General features: G+C 33.6%; 1 long non-coding RNA gene across 1 annotated transcript; it reads left to right on the plus strand.

Annotated features, from left to right (window-relative positions):
• The first annotated feature begins 1,997 nt into the window (after positions 1-1,997).
• Positions 1,998-2,758, plus strand: LOC117086387. Its single transcript, XR_004438316.1, has 2 exons — positions 1,998-2,135; positions 2,267-2,758. It is a non-coding gene; the product is annotated as an uncharacterized LOC117086387 (long non-coding RNA).
• The last annotated feature ends 18,450 nt before the right edge of the window (positions 2,759-21,208 follow it).

Consider the following 21,208-nt stretch of genomic DNA (forward strand, 5'->3'; position numbering starts at 1 on the left):
ATTTTTTCTTTATTCTCATTAGTTTCAAAGAATTTCCAAATACCTGTCTTAATATCATTATTAACCCAAAAGTCATTTAGAAGTCATTCAATTTCCATGTCATTGGATAGTTTTGAGTGAATTTCTTAGTCTTGATTTTTAATTTGATTGTGCTGTGGTTTGAGAGGTTCTTTGTTATGATTTCAGTTATTTTTCATTTTCCAAGAAGTGTTTTATTTCCAATTATGTAATTAATTTTAGAGTAAGTGCCATGTGACAATGAGAAGAGTGTATATGCTATTGTTTTTGAGTGGAGAGTTCTGTAGTTATCTATCAGGTCCATTTGATCAAGTGCTGAGTTCAGGTCTTGAATATTTTTGCTAATTTTCTGTTTCAATGACCTGTCTAATATTGTCAATGAGGTATGAAAATCTCTGATTACTATTATATGAGGGTCTAAGTCTCTTTGAAGGTCTCTAACAACTTGTTTTATAAACCTGGGTCCTACTATGTTAGGTACATATATGTTTAAGAAAGTTAGCTCTTCTTGTTGAATTGAACCTTTTACCTTTATATATCGCCCTTTTTAGTCTTTTTTGATCTTTGATGGTTTAAAGTCTTTTTCGTCAGAAACTAATATTGCAACCCCATCTTTTTTATGTTTTCTATTGTCTCAGAAAATTTTCCTCCATCCCTTTATTTTGAGCCTATCTGTTCATTGCATGTGAGTTGTATCTCTTCAAGACAGCATCGCAAGGTCTTGGTTCTTTATCCAGCTTGTCACTCTGTGTATTTTAGCTGGGGCTTTTAGCACTTTTACATTTAAGGTTAGTATTTATATGTGTGGATTTGATTCTGTCATCATGATGTTAGCTGGTTATTTTGCAAACTTAGTTTATTTGGTTGCTTTATAATGTCACTGGTCTACACATACTTCAGTGTGTTTTTATAGTAGTTAGTAATAGTCTTTCCTTACCACATTTAGTCCTTGTTTCAGGAGCTCTTTTAAGGCACGTCTGGTGGTAAGAAATTCCCCAGCATTTGCTTGTCTGAAAAACAATTTATTTCTTCTTAGCTTATAAAGCTTGGTTTGGCTAGATTTGAAATTTTGGGTTAGAATTATTTTCTTTATAAAATGTTGAATATTGGCCCCTAATCTCTTCTTGCTTGTAAGGTTTCAGCTGAGAGATTCGCTGTTAGTCTGATGTGCTTCCCTTTCTAGGTGGCCTGGCCTTTCCCTGTAGTTGCCATTAACGGTTTTTCTTTCATTTTGACTTTGAAGAGTCTTATAATTATGTGCCTTGGGGATGTTTTTCTCATGGTGTATCTTACTGGAGTTTTTTGCATTTCCTGAATTTGAATGTTTGCCTTTGAAACTAGGTTCGGTAAGTTCTCATGAATGATATCCTAAAATATGTTGTCCAAATTGATTCCAATGTCCTCATATCATTCAGGAAAACAGTCAGTCATAGATTTGGTCTCATTATATAATCCCATATTTTGTGGAGGTTTTGCTCATTCCTTTTCTTTTTTTTTCTGTTTTCGTCTCATTATTTCAGAAATCTAGTCTTCAAGCTCAGTGATTCTTTTCTCCACTTGATCTCTTCTGCTATTACTACTCGTGTTCACATTATGAAATTATGTAGTGTGTTTTTGTGCTATATCAGGTTGGTTACACTCTTTTATCTATTGACTATTTTGTCTGACAGCTCCTGCAATGTTTTATTATGAGTTCCAGCTTTCTTGCATTGGTTTATAGTGTACTCCTTTAGCTCAGTGTACTTCATTTCTATCCAAATTCTGAATTCTAATTCTGTCATTTTAACTTTCTCAGTCTCTTCTCGATTCCAAACCCTTGCAGTCATTTGGAGGAAAGAGGGCACTCTGGTTTTTTGAGTTTTCAGCATTCTTGTGCTAATTCTTTTTCATCTTGGCAGGCCTATTTACCTTCAATATTTGAAGTTGCTGGCTTTTGTGTATTTTTCTTCCTTTAACAGTCTGTGCACTTTTCTGTAGGCTTGCTGTGGTATGCTGGGGTTCCGCTTCAATGCCTAGTCACCTCAGATTTTCCTGTACCTGCAGGTATCACCAGTTAAGCCTGTGAAGCAGCAAAGATGGCAGTCTGCCCTGTCTTCTAGGAGGTCTGTCATAGGGAGGTACAGACATATTGCTGGCTCAAATGCACCTGCAGGAGGTAGCTGGAGACCCTGGTTGGGAGGTCTTGCCTAGTCAGGAGGAACGGGATCAGGGACCTGCTTTAAAAAGTGCTTTGACCATGTTTTCATAGACAAGCTGCGCTGTGCTGGGGGACCACTTCAGCTCATGGTCACCTCAGACACTCTGAAGCCTGAAGGCTGAAACAGCTAAATCGCCCAAACAGCAAGTATGACAGCATCTACAGAAATCATTTTATTTGAGTTATGTAGCAAGAACCCAACTTAAACAAATATAAAACTTACAACTAACTCACTACTTGGATATTAATGTCTATGCTAAACTGATTTGTTTATGGGCTAGTCAGCTATTCATATGACCTTTACAATTTTCTGAATTCTATTTTTTGGTTAAAAAAAGTAAACAAACTGATACCGCTTTCCAATAAACATTTGATTTAAATGGTTATGCCTTCAATATCTCATGTAAAATGCTAGTTTCATTACTACTGTATGTAAATATGTATAAAACAGAAAGTATCTGAGACAAGTCTCAATCAGTTTTGAAGTTTATTTTGCTAAGGTTAAAGATATGCCCAGAAGAAATAAACATGAAATCACAGAAACAGTCTGTGGTCTGTGCATTTTTCCAAAGATGATTTTGAGGACTTCAATATTTAATGAGGAAAAGTAATCTGGAGGGGAAATAGAGAGGGTATAGTAATCCACGTGTTGTAAGAGAAAAGGAGAAGGTAGGAGAATAATCAATTGTATTTTTGTCTTGTTCTCAGTAAATTGGCATTTTACATAAGATCATGTGAACATGGCATAGCTGCCTATGGAGATATTTTACCTTTCAACTGTAGCTGTCTGCTTAAGAACAGAAGGAAAGGTAGTTTCTTGCGTGACTCAGCTTTCAGTTTATTATTATTATTTCTCTATGGCATAGTGAATTGAGTTCTCAAGTTTTTATTTCCCTGTCACGTATCTTTTGGAGTATTTTTCAAAATTGCAATTTTAAAACATGCACCGTGAAGATTCTGGTAGCAAAAGATGTCATGTGAGGCAAAATCTGTACTTTTTAAAAGTCTCTAGGTGATTCTCATCAACACATTTTATCTTTCATTATTTTGAATAGTAGTCATTCTATCTCATTGTGGTTTTAATTTGTATTTCACCAATATTTAGTGATGTTGATTATTTTTTCATGTATCTGTTGGCCATTTGCATTTAGGTGCAACTTCTTTTGAGAAACATCTATTTAAGTGCATTGACTACTTTTAGCTGAGTCATTTGTTCTCTTGCTCTTGATTTATTCCACAGAAAACTATAGGAAGATTCCTTAAAAACCTAAAAATAGAATTTCTATAAGATCTAGCAACTCTTACTTTGGGGTCTATAGCAAAAGGATTTTATTTATTTATTTATTTATTTATTTATTTTTAATTAATTTTTTTTTTTTTTTTTTTGGAGACGGAGTCTCGCTCTGTCGCCCAGGCTGGAGTGCAGTGGCCGGATCTCAGCTCACTGCAAGCTCCGCCTCCCGGGTTTACGCCATTCTCCTGCCTCAGCCTCCGGAGTAGCTGGGACTACAGGCGCCCGCCACCTCGCCCGTCTAGTTTTTTGTATTTTTTAGTAGAGACGGGGTTTCACCATGTTAGCCAGGATGGTCTCGATCTCCTGACCTCGTGATCCGCCCGCCTCGGCCTCCCAAAGTGCTGGGATTACAGGCTTGAGCCACCGCGCCCGGCCAGGATTTTATAAACATAAATACATTTAAGAGGTATCTGCACTTCTATATTCGTTGCAAGATAGTTTACAATAGCCAAGTTATGGAATCAAACCAAGTGTCCATAAGCAGATGAATGGATAAACAAAATGTGATATACACACACACTCTTTATATGTAGAATATATATACACGCACGTGCACACACACACACATAGGAATACCATTAAATCCTTTAAAAGAGGGAAATCCTATCATTTGTGACAACATTGATGAACCTGAGGACATTATGCTAAGTGAAATAAGCCAGGCACAGAAAGACAAATAGTACCTGTTTTCACTTACATGAAGAATCTTAAACAATTGAACCCATAAAATAAATGACTAAAATGATTATGACCAGAGGCTGGGGACTGGGGAGAATTGGGAGATATCAAAGGGTACAGTGTTTTAGTTAGACAGGAGAAATAAATGATAAGTATTTGAAGTGATGATATATCAATTAGCTTAATTCAATCATTTTATATTATACAGGTATACGTTTTAAAATTTTTAAAATATGTAGCATAGTGAGATATCATTGGAATTTAATAAAGCTAGCTACTAATATTGTTAATAAGGCTTTAGTTGAGTCTGTGTAAATTTCTGGATAATTGAAATCTTAACACTATTGAGTCTTTAGCTTCCTTAACATATCTCTCCATTTATATAGGCCTGCCTTAGCTGTCAATAACGTTCCACAGAATATCTCAACAATCTGTATTTGGTAAATTTAGCCATACATACTGCACGTTTTGGATGTTATTGTAAATGATACAGTTTCCAAATGCTTATTGCTAGTATAAACAAATATCATTGATTTTCTTTCATAATCTTGTGTCCTGTAACTTTATTAAATTTATTTATTTGTTCCAGTAGCCATTTTGTATATTCTTCAAGATTGCCTGTACACTCAGTGGTGTTATCAGTTATCTGTTAAAAGAGCATTATTTCATCTCTCCTTATCTGCGTGCTTTTTGTATTTTTTGCCAGCTTGATTGCACTGGCTGGAGGCTCTAGTGAAATGTTAAAATAGAGGTGGTGAGAATAAAAGTTTTTGCCTTTTCCAGGTATTACAGGAAACATATTCAATTTTTCACCATTAAGTTTAATGATAATTGCAGGTTGTTTGCAAATCCCTGTATTGGTTTGCTGAGGTTGCTGCCCAAAAGTATCACAGAAATCTATTTTCTCATAGTTCTGGAGGCTAAGAAGCTGAACTCTAGATGTCACCACATTTGGTTACCGTTGTGAAGGAAGGATCAGTTCCAGGCTTCTGTCTTTGGTTTCCAGGTGGCTTTAATCTCTTTGTGTCTTCACAAGGCTTTCCCTCTCTACGTGTCTGTGTTTCAGTTTTCTCTTCTCATAAGGACATGAATTATATTGGAATATGGCCTACCTGAATGAACTCATTGTAACTTAATTATCTCTGTAAAGACCCGATCTCCAAATATGATTACATTCGGGGGCGCGGAGGATTTGGATTTCAACGTATGGAATTCAGGAAAGGGAAGCAATGTAGCCCATAATGACACCTTTATTAAGTTAATATGTTTACAAGACTATGTTTATGAATAAGTGTTGCATTTTGTCAAATGTTTTTTTCTCTCTGTATCTATTGAAATTATTCTTTGGATTTTCTTTAGTAGCCTATCTCTATGCTGAAATATATTAAATGATTTTCTAATATTTAAACAAAGCTCACTTTTGTGATTTACTATCTGTATTTAATATTGCTGGATATGACTAGCTAGGATTTTGTTGAATATTTTGGTGTCTAGATCCTTAGGGATATTACTCTTTAGGTTTCTTGCTTTGTATACATTTTTTCTGGTTTGGTAACAGAGTAATGCCAACCCTGTAAAATGAGCTGCAAAGTGTTTCTTCTGAACTTGTATAGAATTGATATTATTTCTTTCTTACTTATGTAGTAGATTTTTAGCAGTGATAGATTTTGGCAGTAGTAAATTTTTATCTTGCCTTGGAAAATTTTAGGGAAATATTTTAACTATAAGTAATTTTTTATTAATCCATAAATAACCCTTCTGTTTATCTATATGTTTCTTAAATTAGCTATGGTAGTTTTACTGTGTATCAAAAATGGAAAAGTAAGTCAACAGATGTTCTAGAAAAAAAGGGAAAGTCTGTCCTTCAGGCCTTCTGTGAACTAAATATTTGTATATCTCCAAAATTCATATGTTGAAAGGCTAATTCCCAATGTGTTGATATTTAGAGGTGAGGCCTTGCAAAGCAATAGTTCATAATTAATATTCTTATAAGAAAAGCATTAGATATGGGCTCACTCCCTCTGCACCCCACAATAAGGACATGGAAAGAAGAGGCCCATCTGTAAACCAGGAAAAGGTCTCTCATCAAACTGAGCTCTTCCAACACACTGATCTTGGACTTCCCAGTCTCAGAATTGTGAGAAATAAATGTGTGTGTGTGTTTTTTTAAAAATATATATCCAGTGTATGATAATCTGTTGTTGCAGCCTGATCTGACTAAGACAGGTGGAGATGAAGGCTGGGGAAGCATTTGTTGAGATACTTTTGTCCTTTCATTTCCTCTCCAAGCCGTATTCCCACATATCTAAAAATGTTAAAAGAATTCCTACATCTGAGATGCTTTTCCCCACCTCATTTTGAAGTTATGCCAAGGATTCCTCAAAGTTGCCCATGAAGCATCCTAGTACTGTTCAATGCATAAGCAAAGACAGAAAGCCTGTGTTATTTTCTTCAGACATCTTCCTACCAAAGAGGTTTGTTTGACTTCAGGACATATGAGAGATATCTAGTCACTTGCTCTCCTTCTTAAACACTAAGATAATAACCACAACTTCACATTTTGTTTCCCCAGAAAGTATTAGAGATGCCAAAGCTTTCCTCTTAGTGTAGAAAATGCTTAATTAATTTCTGAACTTACTATCTATGATCCCATGAAAGTAAACAGTTAAATAATTTAGTTCAAATGGCACAAAGTATTAATTCCATGTGGTAATTATATATTGTTTACCTTTAATGAGGTGTGTGTATGTAACTGGCTGTGGTGAAACAAATTTCACAGACATGGGCCCAAAATAAATATCAGTTTATTTTTTTTCACGAAACCGAATATTGAGTTTTTATACCTAAGTCACAGTTTTTCTAAACTTTTATAGCACAGTAATATGTGCACAAAATATTTTTAGCTAAAGCTTAATATTTTAATTTTTGAAATCATTATTTGAATTTTAAAGAGATTGCATCATTAAAATCAATAATTCTATTTTAAGCAGATAAATGTAAGCAAAATGTGAACTCTATTTGTGTGTGTTTAATAGTATAAAAGAAAATAAAATGTCACCTGTACATCTACAAAAAGCATTTTTTAACCAATAGAATATAATGTTGCTTTTAAGATACATACTTAGTGTAATTCTAGAATCATATAAACAAATCATTCTTTGAAGCTTGAAAACATCACTACTACTAGCTTTTGGGTTTACATTTTCAAGTTGGAAATTCCAAAATACTTTTAACACAACCAAAATTCTCTCCATAAAGTAGTAGAGAGTTGATGTGATAGGCTGTAAATAACAAATTTAGAAAAGACTCTAGCAGTGATACAGCATATTTATCTTTAACAATGATATTTATGCTTTATCTGTATTCTCTGATTCTCAACATGTTTTAATTCATTTCATTTTATTTTAGACACCATCTGACAATCTTCCACAGATATATTTGACAGTCCCCAAAGCTATTACTGAGAATCACTTTTGGTCTCTTTAAACAGAGTAATGGAGTATTTCTGCTCTTTCTTTTTAGGTGTCCTATATTTAATTACATTTCTAATTTCTTATCAAAGTTTATTTAATTTTTTATACAGGCCGTATATATAATTTTTATAGTATATTTTCATGTTATTTCCTTAATGTTTGATAATGACAATAATTGACATTATCAATAGTGTCAGTAAATGTTATTGATAATGTCAAAAATTGACATTATCAATCATTAAAGAAATAACATAAAAATATAATCAAACAAAAAGTAGTGGGATTTTAACTCACAAATAATAATCCTGCTCTGATATTCCTTTTTAAAATATAATTTACCCACAAAAGTTTAACTAACTTAACCTAAATTTGTTTTGTGAAATACTGATATCTGCATAAAGATATAAAAAATATTAAATAATACTTGATACAACAATAAACTCTTATTGATTATATCAGCTGTAATTTTAACCTATGAAGATGCAAACCAATATTTGTTTTTACTCATATTTCATGCTTCTAAAAATAAGAGCCATTTTATAATCAATATATGCAATCATTTTTATCTGAATATATTTCAGTAAACAAAACCATGTCTCAGAATTAACATTATCTTAAAATTAAAGTAATAGGTCCCTAAAATATCAAATACTATTAACAGAATTATATTTTCAAATACTTAGCATCCATCACTGCACATTAACCAGATGTTTTCATTTAGCTGTAGGATGGTCATACGATCACATTTTCCTAGTTGTGAACACAAAGGCAATATGAGATATCATGTTAATTTAGTGTAGTAACTGTGGAGACAAATCGGTAGGCAAATCAAGTTCTAAACTCTCTGGCTTGCTTTCTTTATATGTAAAGTGAGGATAACTATATAATAGAATTCTTATGAGTATGAAATAACCCAACACCACTCCTAGTCAACATAGTGTTGGAAGTCCTGGCTAGAGCAATCAGGCAAGAGAAAGAAATAAAGTGCATTGAAATAGGAAGAGAGGAAGTCAAACTATCCCTGTTGGCAGATGACATTATTCTACATCTAGAAAACCCCATAGTCTTGGCCAAAAGCTCCTTCAGTTGATACGTAACTTCAGCAAACTTTCGGGATATAAATGCACAAAATCACTAGCATTTATATATACCAATAACAGCCAAACTGAGAACCAAATCAGGAACGCAATCACATTCACAATTGCCAAAGAGAACAAAATACATAGGAGCATACTAAGCAGGGTAGTGAAAGATCTCTGCGATTAGAATTACAAAACACTGCTCCAAGGAATTAGAGACAACAGAAATGGGGAAAAACATTCTATGCTCATGGATAGGAAGAATCAATATCATTAAAATGGCTATAATGCACAAAGCAATTTATATATTCAATGCTATTTCTACTAAACTACCAATGACATACTTCACAGAACTAGAAAACTGTTTTAAAATTCATATGTAACCCAGAAATAGCCCAAATAGGCAAAGCAACCCTAAGCAAAAAGAACAAAGCTGGAAGCATCATGTTACCTCACTTAAAACTATACTACAGGGCTACAGTAACCAAAGCAACATGATACTGGTACAAAACACAAACACACACACACAAACCCCAGTGGAGAACAGAGATCCCAGAAATAAGGCCACACACCTACAACCATCTGATCTTCAACAAAGTTGACAAAAACAAACAATAAGGAAAAGACTCCTTATTAAATAAATGATGCTAGGCTAACTGGCTAGCCACATGCAGAAGATTTAAACTGGCCTGCTTCCTTGCACCACATACAAAAAATCAACTCAAGATAGTTTATGCCTTAAAATGTAAAATCCAAAACTATAAAATCCCTGAAAGACAACCGAGGCAATATCATTCTGGACATAGGAACAGGGAAAGATTTCATGATGAGGATGCCAAAAGTAATCACCACAAAAGCAAAAATTGACAATTTACATCTAATTTAGCTGAAGAGTGTCTGCACAGCAAAATATTCCATCAACAAAGGAAGCAGACAAACTACAGAATGGGAGAAAATGGCTATTATTAAAATACAAAAAGTAAGAGATGCTGGTGAGGTTGCAGAGAAAAGGAAACACTTAAACACTGTTGTTGGGAGTGTAAATTAGTTTAACCATCATAGAAAGCAATGTGGTGATTCCTCAAAGGGCTAAAAACCTAACTACTATTTGACCCAGCAATCCCATTACTGAGTATGTACCCAGAAGAATATAAATCATTCTACCATGAAGACACATGCACATAAATGTTCATTGCAGCACTATCCACAAAAGCAAAAACATTTAATCAACCTAAATACCCATCAATAACAGATTGGATAAAGAAAATGTGGTACATATACACCATGAAATACTATGCAGCCATAAAAACGAATGAGATCATGTCTTTTGCACTAACATGGATAGAGCTGGAGGTCATTACCCTTTACAAACTAACACAGGAACGGAAAATGAAATACCACACCTTCTCACTTATAAGTGGTAGCTAAATGATGAGAACTCATTAACACAAAAAAAGGTTGGCCGGGCGCGGTGGCTCAAGCCTGTAATCCTGGCACTTTGGGAGGCCGAGACGGGCGGATCACAAGCTCGGGAGATCGAGACCATCCTGGCTAACATGGTGAAACTCCATCTCTACTAAAAAATACAAAAAACTAGCCGGGTGCGGTGGCGGGCGCCTGTAGTCCCAGCTACTCAGGAGGCTGAGGCAGGAGAATGGCATAAACCCAGGAGGCGGAGCTTGCAGTGAGCTGAGATCCGGCCACTGCACTCCACCGTGGGCGACACAGCGAGACTCCGTCTCAAAAAAAAAAAAAAAAAAAAAAAGGTAATGACAGACACACTGGGGCCTAATTGAGGGTGGAGAATGGGAGGAGCAACAAGAGCAAAACAGTTAACTATTTGGCACTAGGCTAGTACCAGAGACACAAGGTTACCTATATAACACAACTTTACAAGTACCCCAGACCCAAAATACAGGTTTAAAAATATGACTAAATTCATGTAAATATGAATATAAACTTAAATCATTGTAAATGTGTACTCTGTGTAAAATGTAAGATGTGATTGTTTCTGATTAATTCCTATTATAACACTGAAGTTTCCAATAGTGTTATTTAAAGGCAGTGAATTCTTTGGAAGCTTTGTATGTGTACTCATTTCAAAAGTCAGTACTGATTTTCTAACCCTAAAGGCATTGTCAGATAGGTTTTGCTTTGATTGGCTAAACTTAAGAACAGCTTCATTTAAATTAAAGTGAACGTAATAAGTTAAATTTACTAAGTAGGCCAATCACACACATAAAAAATGTTGCAGAAAATTAAAATGTGCTCCCTCTGCTTATTCTTGATTCTAAGGAAAAGTATCAAATGCTTGTCCCAATATTTGCTTGCATGTACCTTAAATCATATATATCTATAATCTACATATATATCTATATAACTAGTGTTTAATAAATATATAATTTTATTAATATTAAACTAGTGTTAACAAATATGTAATAAACTGATGAAGAATTTTGAAAGAATAGGTTATCATTTACCCAAACAGTAGGCAGAACTTGATACCTTAAAGGAAACTGAAGAATATGATTCTTTTAATTCTGGACGATTTAAAATTAGCGTATAAATGTAAATTGGATTTTTCAAAAACTATTGAAGTCCCATTTTGTTGAGCTGAATATGTCAAGTCATATTAGATTTTCCAATTCATTATAAGGACAGGAATAGCAAAAGCCTTAAGCCACCAAAGTGAATTTATAAGCAAATATTGAGTGCTTAATACAATACACTGGGCTGTATATAATCTCTATGCTAAAAGAAAATGTAACACTCCAGGGGGAAACAAATCATGTGCACATTAAACCTTTTGAGAATAATGTATGACTATATATAATCAAGGGGTAAATTACAGTTCTGGTTATCTATTACATTTTTAAAAATTAGTGACTATAAATAAAATGTTTTCTTAGTTTCTTTTTATGATGATATTGCCTACTAATACTTGTAATACTTATGACTACAAAGATGATGCAACTCAGTAAAACCAAATAAATTTTCAGAATGACATAAAGTACTATTGAGATTTTTTTAATATGCTAATATTTAGGTAGGTGATTAAGTTTTACTTCTAGACTGAGCAATGAATCTTTGCTTATCTAAAAGATTGTTATTTAACATCTCTGATAAATTATCTTCTATATTATCTTCTATATATGTTACTTTATTTTCAAATAGAAAATACATTCTGTGTGTTTGTAGTGGAAAGCCAAATATACTACATATCAAGAGACTAAATTTTTCTCACCCCAGTCCTAATGTTTTCTTTAGAAAAGTTTTTTTCTGGAACTCATCAGAATTATTTTTAAAACAAGGTTTCAGAGTAGATGAGCTCAAGAAGCAATGTTTTTTTTTTTTTTTCTTTATGTAAACATAAATGTAATGGTTAATATTGAATGTCAACATGATTAAATTGAAGGATGCAAATTATTGTTCCTGAGTGTGTCTGTGAGGGTGTTGTCAAAGGATATTAACATTTGAGTCAGTGGACTGGGAAAGGCTGACCCATCCTCAATCTAGATGGATACAATCTAATTAGCTGCCAGCACAGCCAGATTAAAAGCAGACAGAAGAACCTGAAAAGGTTAGACTGTCTAAGCCTCCCAGCCTACATCTTTCTCTCATGCTAGATGCTTCCTGCCCTCGAATATCAGAATCTAAGTTCTTCAGCTTTGGGACTCAGACTGCCTTCCTTGCTCCTCAGCTTGCAAACAGCCTTTTGTGGGACCCTATGACTGTGTGATCAGTACTCCTTAACAAATGCCCCTTTATATATACATCTATCTTATTTGTTCTGCCCCTCCAGAGAACGCAGACTAATACAGTAAACTGTCAGATATTTGAAATAGATTTTTTAAGTTATTAGATATAAAATAATACTTTAAAAATCACATTGTTTTGCTTTATACCATAAATATTTAGAAAATGAAATTTTAAAGAAATTATTTGTAATAGCAGTGAACATACCAAATACTTGGAAATGAATCTAATAAAAGATATTTAGAACCTACAACACACATATTCACACAAAACATCTATAAATAGAAATGAAACAATAACTAAGCAAACTGAGGAAGTTATCTTCGTAGATTAAAACATTAAATTTTGTTAATAATAGTTTTTCTTAAGTGCTTCTACAGAGGAAATTTAATTCCTTTTAAAATTGCTTGTTTGTTTTTATTTGAAATTGATAAACTGATTCTCAAATATGCATGGAATAAAAGAGGTAAAATAACCAAGGCAATTATGTAAAATAACAAATCTAGGGAATGTATATTACCAGGTTTTAAAAAATTAGAGTGTGGCATTGCTATAAGAATATGCAAAGAAACCAGTGGAAAATTATTTCGAGATTAGGGACAGATGACATATAAATGATTTCATGATTATGGTGAAAAGGACAGTTCTATATACAGAAAAGGGTAGTGTTTTCAAATTTGATGCTGGTTGAATAAACATTTGAAAATTTCTGTGTGTGGTAGCTCTTGCCTGTAATCCCAACACTTTGAGAGACCAAGGTGGGTGGATCACCTGAGGTCAGGAGTTAAGAGACTAGCCTGACCAACATGGTGAAACCCCATGTCTACTAAAAATACGAAGTTAGCTGGGCATAGTGGTGCTTGCCTGTAATCCCAGCTACTAGGGAGACTAAGTTAGGAGAATCCCTTGAACCCAGGAGGTGGAGATTGCAGTGAGCCAAGATAGTGCCATTACACTCCAGCCTGGGCAACAGAGCAAGACTCTTTCTCAAAAAAAAAACAAAAACAAAAACAAAAAAAAAGAACAGAAAATATTTATCTTTACCCCATCTCACACTGTAGATACAAATCAATGATATAAATATATAAATGTAGAATAAATCTTTATGAATCTGGCAGGAACTGACTTTTAACAATGACTCCAAAAGTGCAAAACCATCAAGGCATAAAATCAATAACTGGACTACAATCTAACTATACTTTTTAAAAAACTATTAAAAGAAATATGCATTTAGACATTCCTGTTATTCTTCAGTTTGCTTTCTCCCAGTGGCGTGGGTTTGCTCTGAACCTGCTTTTGGGGTGTGCCTGCTTCCTTCTGTCTGTCTGATGAGGACGAGAGAGGTGAAGCCACTTGAGCTGGGGAGTGACAGTCAGATCTCAAGTCCCTGCTTTTTCTAAAATGTGTTGCCTTCAGAAAAGAAGAGCTAGAAGGATGAAAACTACATAAAAAGATGGATACCAGCTTTGAAAAAGTGAAAGATGAAGAGGAATTGAAGGAGTTGAGGCACAAACTTGAACAGGGTCACATATTTGGCCCGTGGTGGTAAACACAGGGCCGCACCTGTTCCTGTTACTTGTGGAGTTGCAGCAGAAGGAGCAGTGGCCTGAGATTCCAGAGAGCTGGGTTCCCTCTCTATCTCTGCAGGGACACCACTTCCTGTGGGCCCTTGGGGAAGTCGCTGCACTCTCTGAGTCTCAGTTTCCCCCATTTTCAGGATAACTACCTGCAATAATTACCCCTTTCTGCCAAGTTAGAAGTCTTGCTTTGCGGATCTGATAAGGTGGTGTGGATGATGCTGCTTTGGGGGCTTTAAAGTACTAACCTGGGCTTACTTATACTCCAGAAGTGGGCAGGACAGGTCTCTGGTGAGAGTTAGTTTCTTTTTCCCCTTTTTTTTCTTTTCCTATCTCTTAGTTTTATTACTGGTATTTTACAATGTCCTTATAAGATGAAACAAGTGATGTTGATTTTTTTTTTTTCAACTGTTATTTTAGAATCAGGATACATGTGCAGGTTTGTTGCCTAGGTATATTGTGGGATGCTGAGGTCTGAATTAGTTTTTTTCAGCCCTTAGTTCCTTTCCTACCCCTTCTTATATTTCCCAGTGTCTGTTGTTCCCATTTTTATGACCATGTGCACTCGGTGTTTAGCTCCCAATTATAAATGGGAAAGTGCAGGATTTGGTTTTCTGTTTCTATGTTAGTTTGCTTGAAATGGTGGCCTCCAGCTGCATCCATGTTGCTGCAAGGGATATGATTTCATTCTTTTGTGTGGCTGCATGGTGTTCTATGGTGTATATGTACCATATTTCCTTTATCAAATCCACTGTAGATGGCCACCTGGGTTGATTCCATGTCTGGTACTATTGTGAATAACACTGCAGTGAACATGTGGCTGCATGCATCCTGCGGTAGAATGGTTTATTTTCTTTTGAGTATGTACCCATTATTGGGATGACACTGAAATATTTAAAACAGAAATGAAAATTTTCATGTGCTCCCCCAAGCCCCTCCATCCCATTCTGCAGAGACAGTCACTGTTGGTGGTTTAGTATGCTTTCTTCCAGGTTTTAAATAAACAAAACCCATGCATTAAAAAAAAAAAAAAAAAGAATTTGCAGTAGGCTTATTAATTTCATGAATAATTAATCAGGATAAAAAGCAGGTAAGAAAAAAAAAATGAGAAACCAAAAGAAAACTGGTTCAATGATTTTAATAGATAGAAATTTTATGTAAAAAGAATGACCAATAGCCAATACACACATGAAGAGGTCCTCAACATCATTAGACATCAAAAAAATGAAAATTAAAATTATGTAAGATATATCTGCATATGCACTAGCATTACTAACATAAAACATATCATTGCAAAGTTTTTATAAAACAGAGGAGCAACTGGAATATTAACACATTTTTGAGGTAGTACAAATTGGATTCAACCCTTTAGAAAAATGCTTGGAATTATCTACTATGAACAAGTAATTCCAATCCTGCACAAATACCCAAATAAATATTTAAATTCATTGAAATACATGCACAAGAATGGTATAGCAGTATAATATGTAATAGCCCCAAACTGGAAAATTTATAAATACTCATTTACAACAAAATGATGAATTAATTGTGGTATTATTATACTATCTGAATACATTGTTATAAAGTATTGAGGATAAACAGTTTTAATACTGAGTGTACAACATTTATAAATATATTCATTAAAAGATAAGGACATGAGTACTGTTTCATTTCATTTATATAAAATTAAAAACCAGAAAATATAATATTTGATTATGGATGTTAAAATAGTGGTTTCCTTTGGGAAAACTAGTGACTAGGGAAGTAAACAATGGCCACCTCTGAAATGCCAGTGATTTCATGTTCTCTCTCTCTCCTTTTCTATGTGTGTGCGCACACGTGTGTGTATGTGTATCCTAAACCCAGTGGTTTCACGGGCATATTCACTTTTGAAACTCATTAAACTGTTACATTATAATTTGTGGACAATCATTTATTTATATTTTATAGTAAAAATATCTGAGTAACAAAACCCTGAGTCAATCTAAAACTGACAAACCATACAAGAAGAGAGGTTAAGACAAAAATAAAGCATTATTTGATTAAAAAAATTGAGATGATAGTGTATTCCAGCTGTCATCAGTAAATTTTTAAAAACCAAGTAAAATAAAATTAATTACCCACCTTAAAATTCAAATGGTAGAGAGTTGAATACTTATGAGGTGTCCACTAACCATATTTGAAATTAAGCCATTTAAGGAAAAAAAATATATAGAAGAATGAAATTATTTTAATAATTATATTTTTATGATTTTGTAATTAAGGTGCCCCATAATAATGGGACATAGCTGTATCACAAACTTAGATATGATTTAAGGATTTTTCTAAATACTCCGCTGTTCTGTAATCTTGTGAGAAAAAAAGAAGCTGAAAATTTTCTGAATATTATAATGACCAAATGTTTTCGGTTCCTCAAATTGGTCTATATCTATATGGAGTTATTTTTAGATAGTAAAACACAGAATTTACTAATTCAAGGAAAGTTAGTCTTTACCATTTTCCATGTAGTTTTACCATTGATAGTTTTACCAAACGGTAGTTTTACTATTAACCATGTAGTTAATCATACAACTAATCTAAGATCTAAAATTATAAAATTTCTGAAACATAATATAGGAGAAAATATTTGGAATCTTGGTTTGGGAGAAAATTTCATAGACTGATATGAAAATTATGAAGCATGAAAGAGGTAAACTATACTTTATCAAATGAAGATGTCTCCTTAAATGTTTCTTAATAAAATAAAATAATAAAAACCATTTTCACTTAAAAAATATAAAAATATTGTATAAGCAGAGTAAAAGAACAGCTTTGTATGTTTCAGACAGTACGTATGTGCCCATTTAACCTGTGAGGTCTTGGGCAGTAAGATGTAGACAGTAGTTACCACGAATTTTACAATTATATGGCATTCTGGGTCTTGAAGTTACAAAACACACATAAACAATCATTTCACTAAATTCTAATACCCAGACTTCCTTTGAATTTTCATTCTCTACCATATTTCAAAAACATCCATTCAAATACTTGGTGCTGTTTTTGTTAGTTAAGTGTCTTCCCAGTATTCATGAAATGAGTTTTATAGTAGGATAAAATAGAATGTATAAGTTAGTTTGTGACTTATGTCAACCACAAAATAGCAAATGTTTTCTAAATTAGGCCACTATTCTCTAATGCAAACATATAAAAATGTTGAACAAAGCTCTATTTTATTCAGTACTCTGAAAAGAACATTGTTACTATATTTTGTATACCGTTTGCTATGACTCAAGAAATAGATAATTCTTAGAAAAAGATGCCACTTGAAGCTATAGTAAATTATGATTCTAATTTGTTATTATATCCATCAAGCATGGTCAAATATGCCAATCTTGACTGAAATAGAGTAGAATTTATTGTAGGAAAGTAGAAGTACATGTTTAGCTGAAAAACTGAGCTCTGATTTTCCTTTTCATGAATTCATAATGTGGGTGTTACTATCACAAACACTGTAGTTAATCTTTTTTCTATTAAATTATCCTAAACAAAGGATAAAAAAATAATATATATGAAGTGTTTTCTAATTTACTAGGTGCTGGAACACACTTTGTATAATGCGATGTTATTTATTTCATACAACAATCTTACACTAAGTAATTGATATTAGAAGAAGAAAAGTTACAAACAACACTCAGGGAGGAATTGATAGATTGGAGGTGCTAAACCATTGTCGTTCTGGCCACAAATTTCACTTTTTTTTCTCCAATACACAATGTGAATTTTCCCCATCAAGCCAACACTAATCTGGCATAAGGTTAGACATCAGTGTATTGATCTAAGGATGGACAGATAGATCAATAGACTAGAAAGAAGAATTCAGAAATAAATTGCATATATGGCCTATTCATTTAAACAAAGCAGTCAATTTAAGAAGAAAATATTGTCACTGCAACAAAAAGTGCTGAAAAATTGGATATCTATGAGCAATAAAATGGACACTTTAAAAAAATAAATTATACTGTATATATTTAAGATATAAACTGTGAAGTTATGGGTTACATATGGATAAAAAGGTTACTATAATGAAGGAAATTAACATATCCTATAATCTCACATATTTACCCAATTTTGTTTATGTTTTATTTGTGGCAAGAACAGCTAAAATCTATTCATTCAGCATGAACCACAAATACAGTACAACTGCTTTACCTATAGTCCTATAGTAATGTTGTACATTATACCTCTAGATTTGTTCATCCTACATAAATACTACCTTGCATCTTCTGACCTACATCTACTCATACCATAAATGTCTTAAAGCTAATCATACACCTAATCTAAAAGCCTAAATTATAAAACTTCTGAAAGACAATACAGGGTAAAATATTCAGGATCTTAGATTGGGAGAAAATTTCATAGGTTGGGAGAAAATTTCATAGGTTAATATGAACATTATGAAGCATAAAAGTGGTAAACTAGACTTTATCAAATGAAAACATTTCCTTCTTAAATGTTCCTTAACAAAATAAAAAATAATAAATACACAAAGTAAGAGAGAATATTTGCAAAAGATAAATGATAAATGACTCTTCCCAGTTATAAAAGAAGTATTTTGATACTAATGCACAGAAAAACCATCAAATAAATACAGTGGACAAAATAATTGCATACAAATTTACCTTTCATATTCAAAAAGACAGTAAGCGTATGGAAAGATGCTTTACATCTTTTGCCATTAGAAACATGCAAATTAAAACAATAGGGGTTACTACTTCACATCTACTGTGGCAATTTCTTTTTTTTAAATTGACAATAACAAGTGTTAAACAGAATGTGGAGTTACTGGAACTCTTATATATTTCTTTTAAGAATTCAGAATTGTACAGCTACTTTTGGAAAATAATGTAGCAGTTTCTTATAAAGTGAAATGATACGGTTTGGCTTTGTTTCCCCACCCAAATTCCATGTTGAATTGTGATCTTCAATGGTGGAGAAGGGGTGTGGTGTGAGGCAATTGGATCATAAAGGCAGATTTCCCCCTTTCTTTTCTCCTGATAGTGAGTTCTCACAAGATCTGGCTGTTTGAAAGTGTGTGGCACTTTCCCCTTCACAATCTCTCTCTCTTGCTGCCATGTAAAGAAGGCACTTACTTCCCCTTGGTGTTCTGCCATAAGGTTAAGTTCCCTGAGGCCTGCCAGCCATGCTCCCTGTACAGCCTGTGGACCTATGAGCCAATTAAACCTCTTTTCTTTATAAATTACCCAGTATCAGGTAGTTTTTAATAGCAGCACCATTAGGTTGGTGCAAAAATAATTTTCCATTAAAAGTAATGGCAAAACACCAATTATTTTTGCACCAACTTAATAGAACCAACTAATATACTAAACATATTTCAATCCAGTAATCTCAAAAATCCTGTCAATAGAAAAGAAAGCATATGATCACACAAAGATTTGCACATTATTGTACATAGCAGCTTTGTTTACAATAGTCAGATCCTGGAATCAACCAAATGTCTATCAACTTATGAACAGATCGTTGGTTCTATACAATAATATGTATTTAAAAAGAAACAAACCACTAAAACCTATATTAACTTGAAAAAGAAACAATTATGAACTTGAAAAAAAAACAATTTCAGAAGCTGAACACATAAGACTACATTTATATAATTCATTGATACAAAATTTTTAAAGACACTAAAAGTATATTGAAATAATGCAGAACTGTAGTCAGGATCTGAATATGTGGGGAGAGAAGTGACTGTAAATGGACATAAGGAAACCTCATGGGGTGGAGGATGTCTTCTCTACATCATGAATCACAGGGTGTTTATACAACAGCATGCATACATTTGTCAAAACTCATTGAATTATGTACTTGAAATTGATACATTTTACTGTTTGGAAAAGTATGCCTCTGTAATGCTGATTAAAACACCTAAAAGTGAGAATGATTGTTGTTCATAGCTAAACATAGGGTCAGTCAGAAGAGGCAGGATAAATTCAAACTTGCTATTGATACCTGGAAAGTCTAAATGCTGGAACTAAGAGAAAAATAGCTTATTTTTGTTTATTAAAAACTGTCATATTAATTACTTTTATATATAACATAGCTACACACATAGGGAAAGCCACATAAAAACAACTACTTCAAGTAAAGTATGGAGAGATTTAAAAATTGATATCTAAATAGATGTTAAAAGTGACAAGAGTGAAGGATATGTCTAATCTAAGAAACCGTCACTATAAAGTTTGTTTCAAAACGAAAGTCAAAGTTCTGAAGTTGCAGAGGATATTAGCACAGCTTGAGTTTCTAGTGATTTTTAAATCATGTATTGTATTCTAATGAGCAATGACTTCATACTTTTAATTACACTTCTGGCAGGAGGCTGCACGAGATATTATATCAAGGTCTCCTGTTGTAATGCAATTAGAAGGTGGACATCCCACAACACACTTAGGTACTGTTGTGACACAGAAAAGTGCAAAATGTTTTCAAGAAAAAAGAAGGTGGGTGGGATGAAAGAAGAGGCAGAAAATAAATACAGAAAGAAGAAAAAGAAGCAAAAGTAGGGCAAGGAGGAGGGGAGGAAAGAGAGGGGAAGAGAAAAATGTTGAATAGGAGGAGAACTAATTAATCAAACTGAGAGTGAGGTGAGCAACAAACACTACATTTGGGACTTCACTCAGGTGCAACTATTGAAATCTGTAACAAGAGCTTCAGAGTATACAGGTGGCCTGAAATTTATAATTCATATAAAACTTGGAATCTAAAGCAATATGACATTCCTAGGGGCAGCATTAAATATATAATAAAAGGAGAGGTCTTCAGTCCTGCCTCTCACTTTATTGAGTTCAGTAATTAGGCCTATGCAGAAATTGGATAGCCTTGGTTAACTACAGCACATTATCATAAACAGGGGGTGACTCCAATTACAGCTGCTGTTCCAAATTTTGTGTCTTTTATGGAGAAAGTTAACACAGCCCTGGCATATGGTATGAAACTAATGAGCTGTCAGTGCTTTTGCCTCTATGTCATTTAGCAAAACCACCAGAAGCAATTTCAGTGGACAACAGAAACATATCACTGTCTTTCTCAGGGCCTTGCCAATTCTTCCTAAATTGAAGTGATACTGATTGTTTTATGCTTTCACA

The sequence above is a fragment of the Trachypithecus francoisi genome, unplaced genomic scaffold (assembly GCF_009764315.1).
Source record: "Trachypithecus francoisi isolate TF-2019V2 unplaced genomic scaffold, Tfra_2.0 Lachesis_group1, whole genome shotgun sequence".
In the NCBI taxonomy this organism is placed as follows: domain Eukaryota; kingdom Metazoa; phylum Chordata; class Mammalia; order Primates; family Cercopithecidae; genus Trachypithecus; species Trachypithecus francoisi.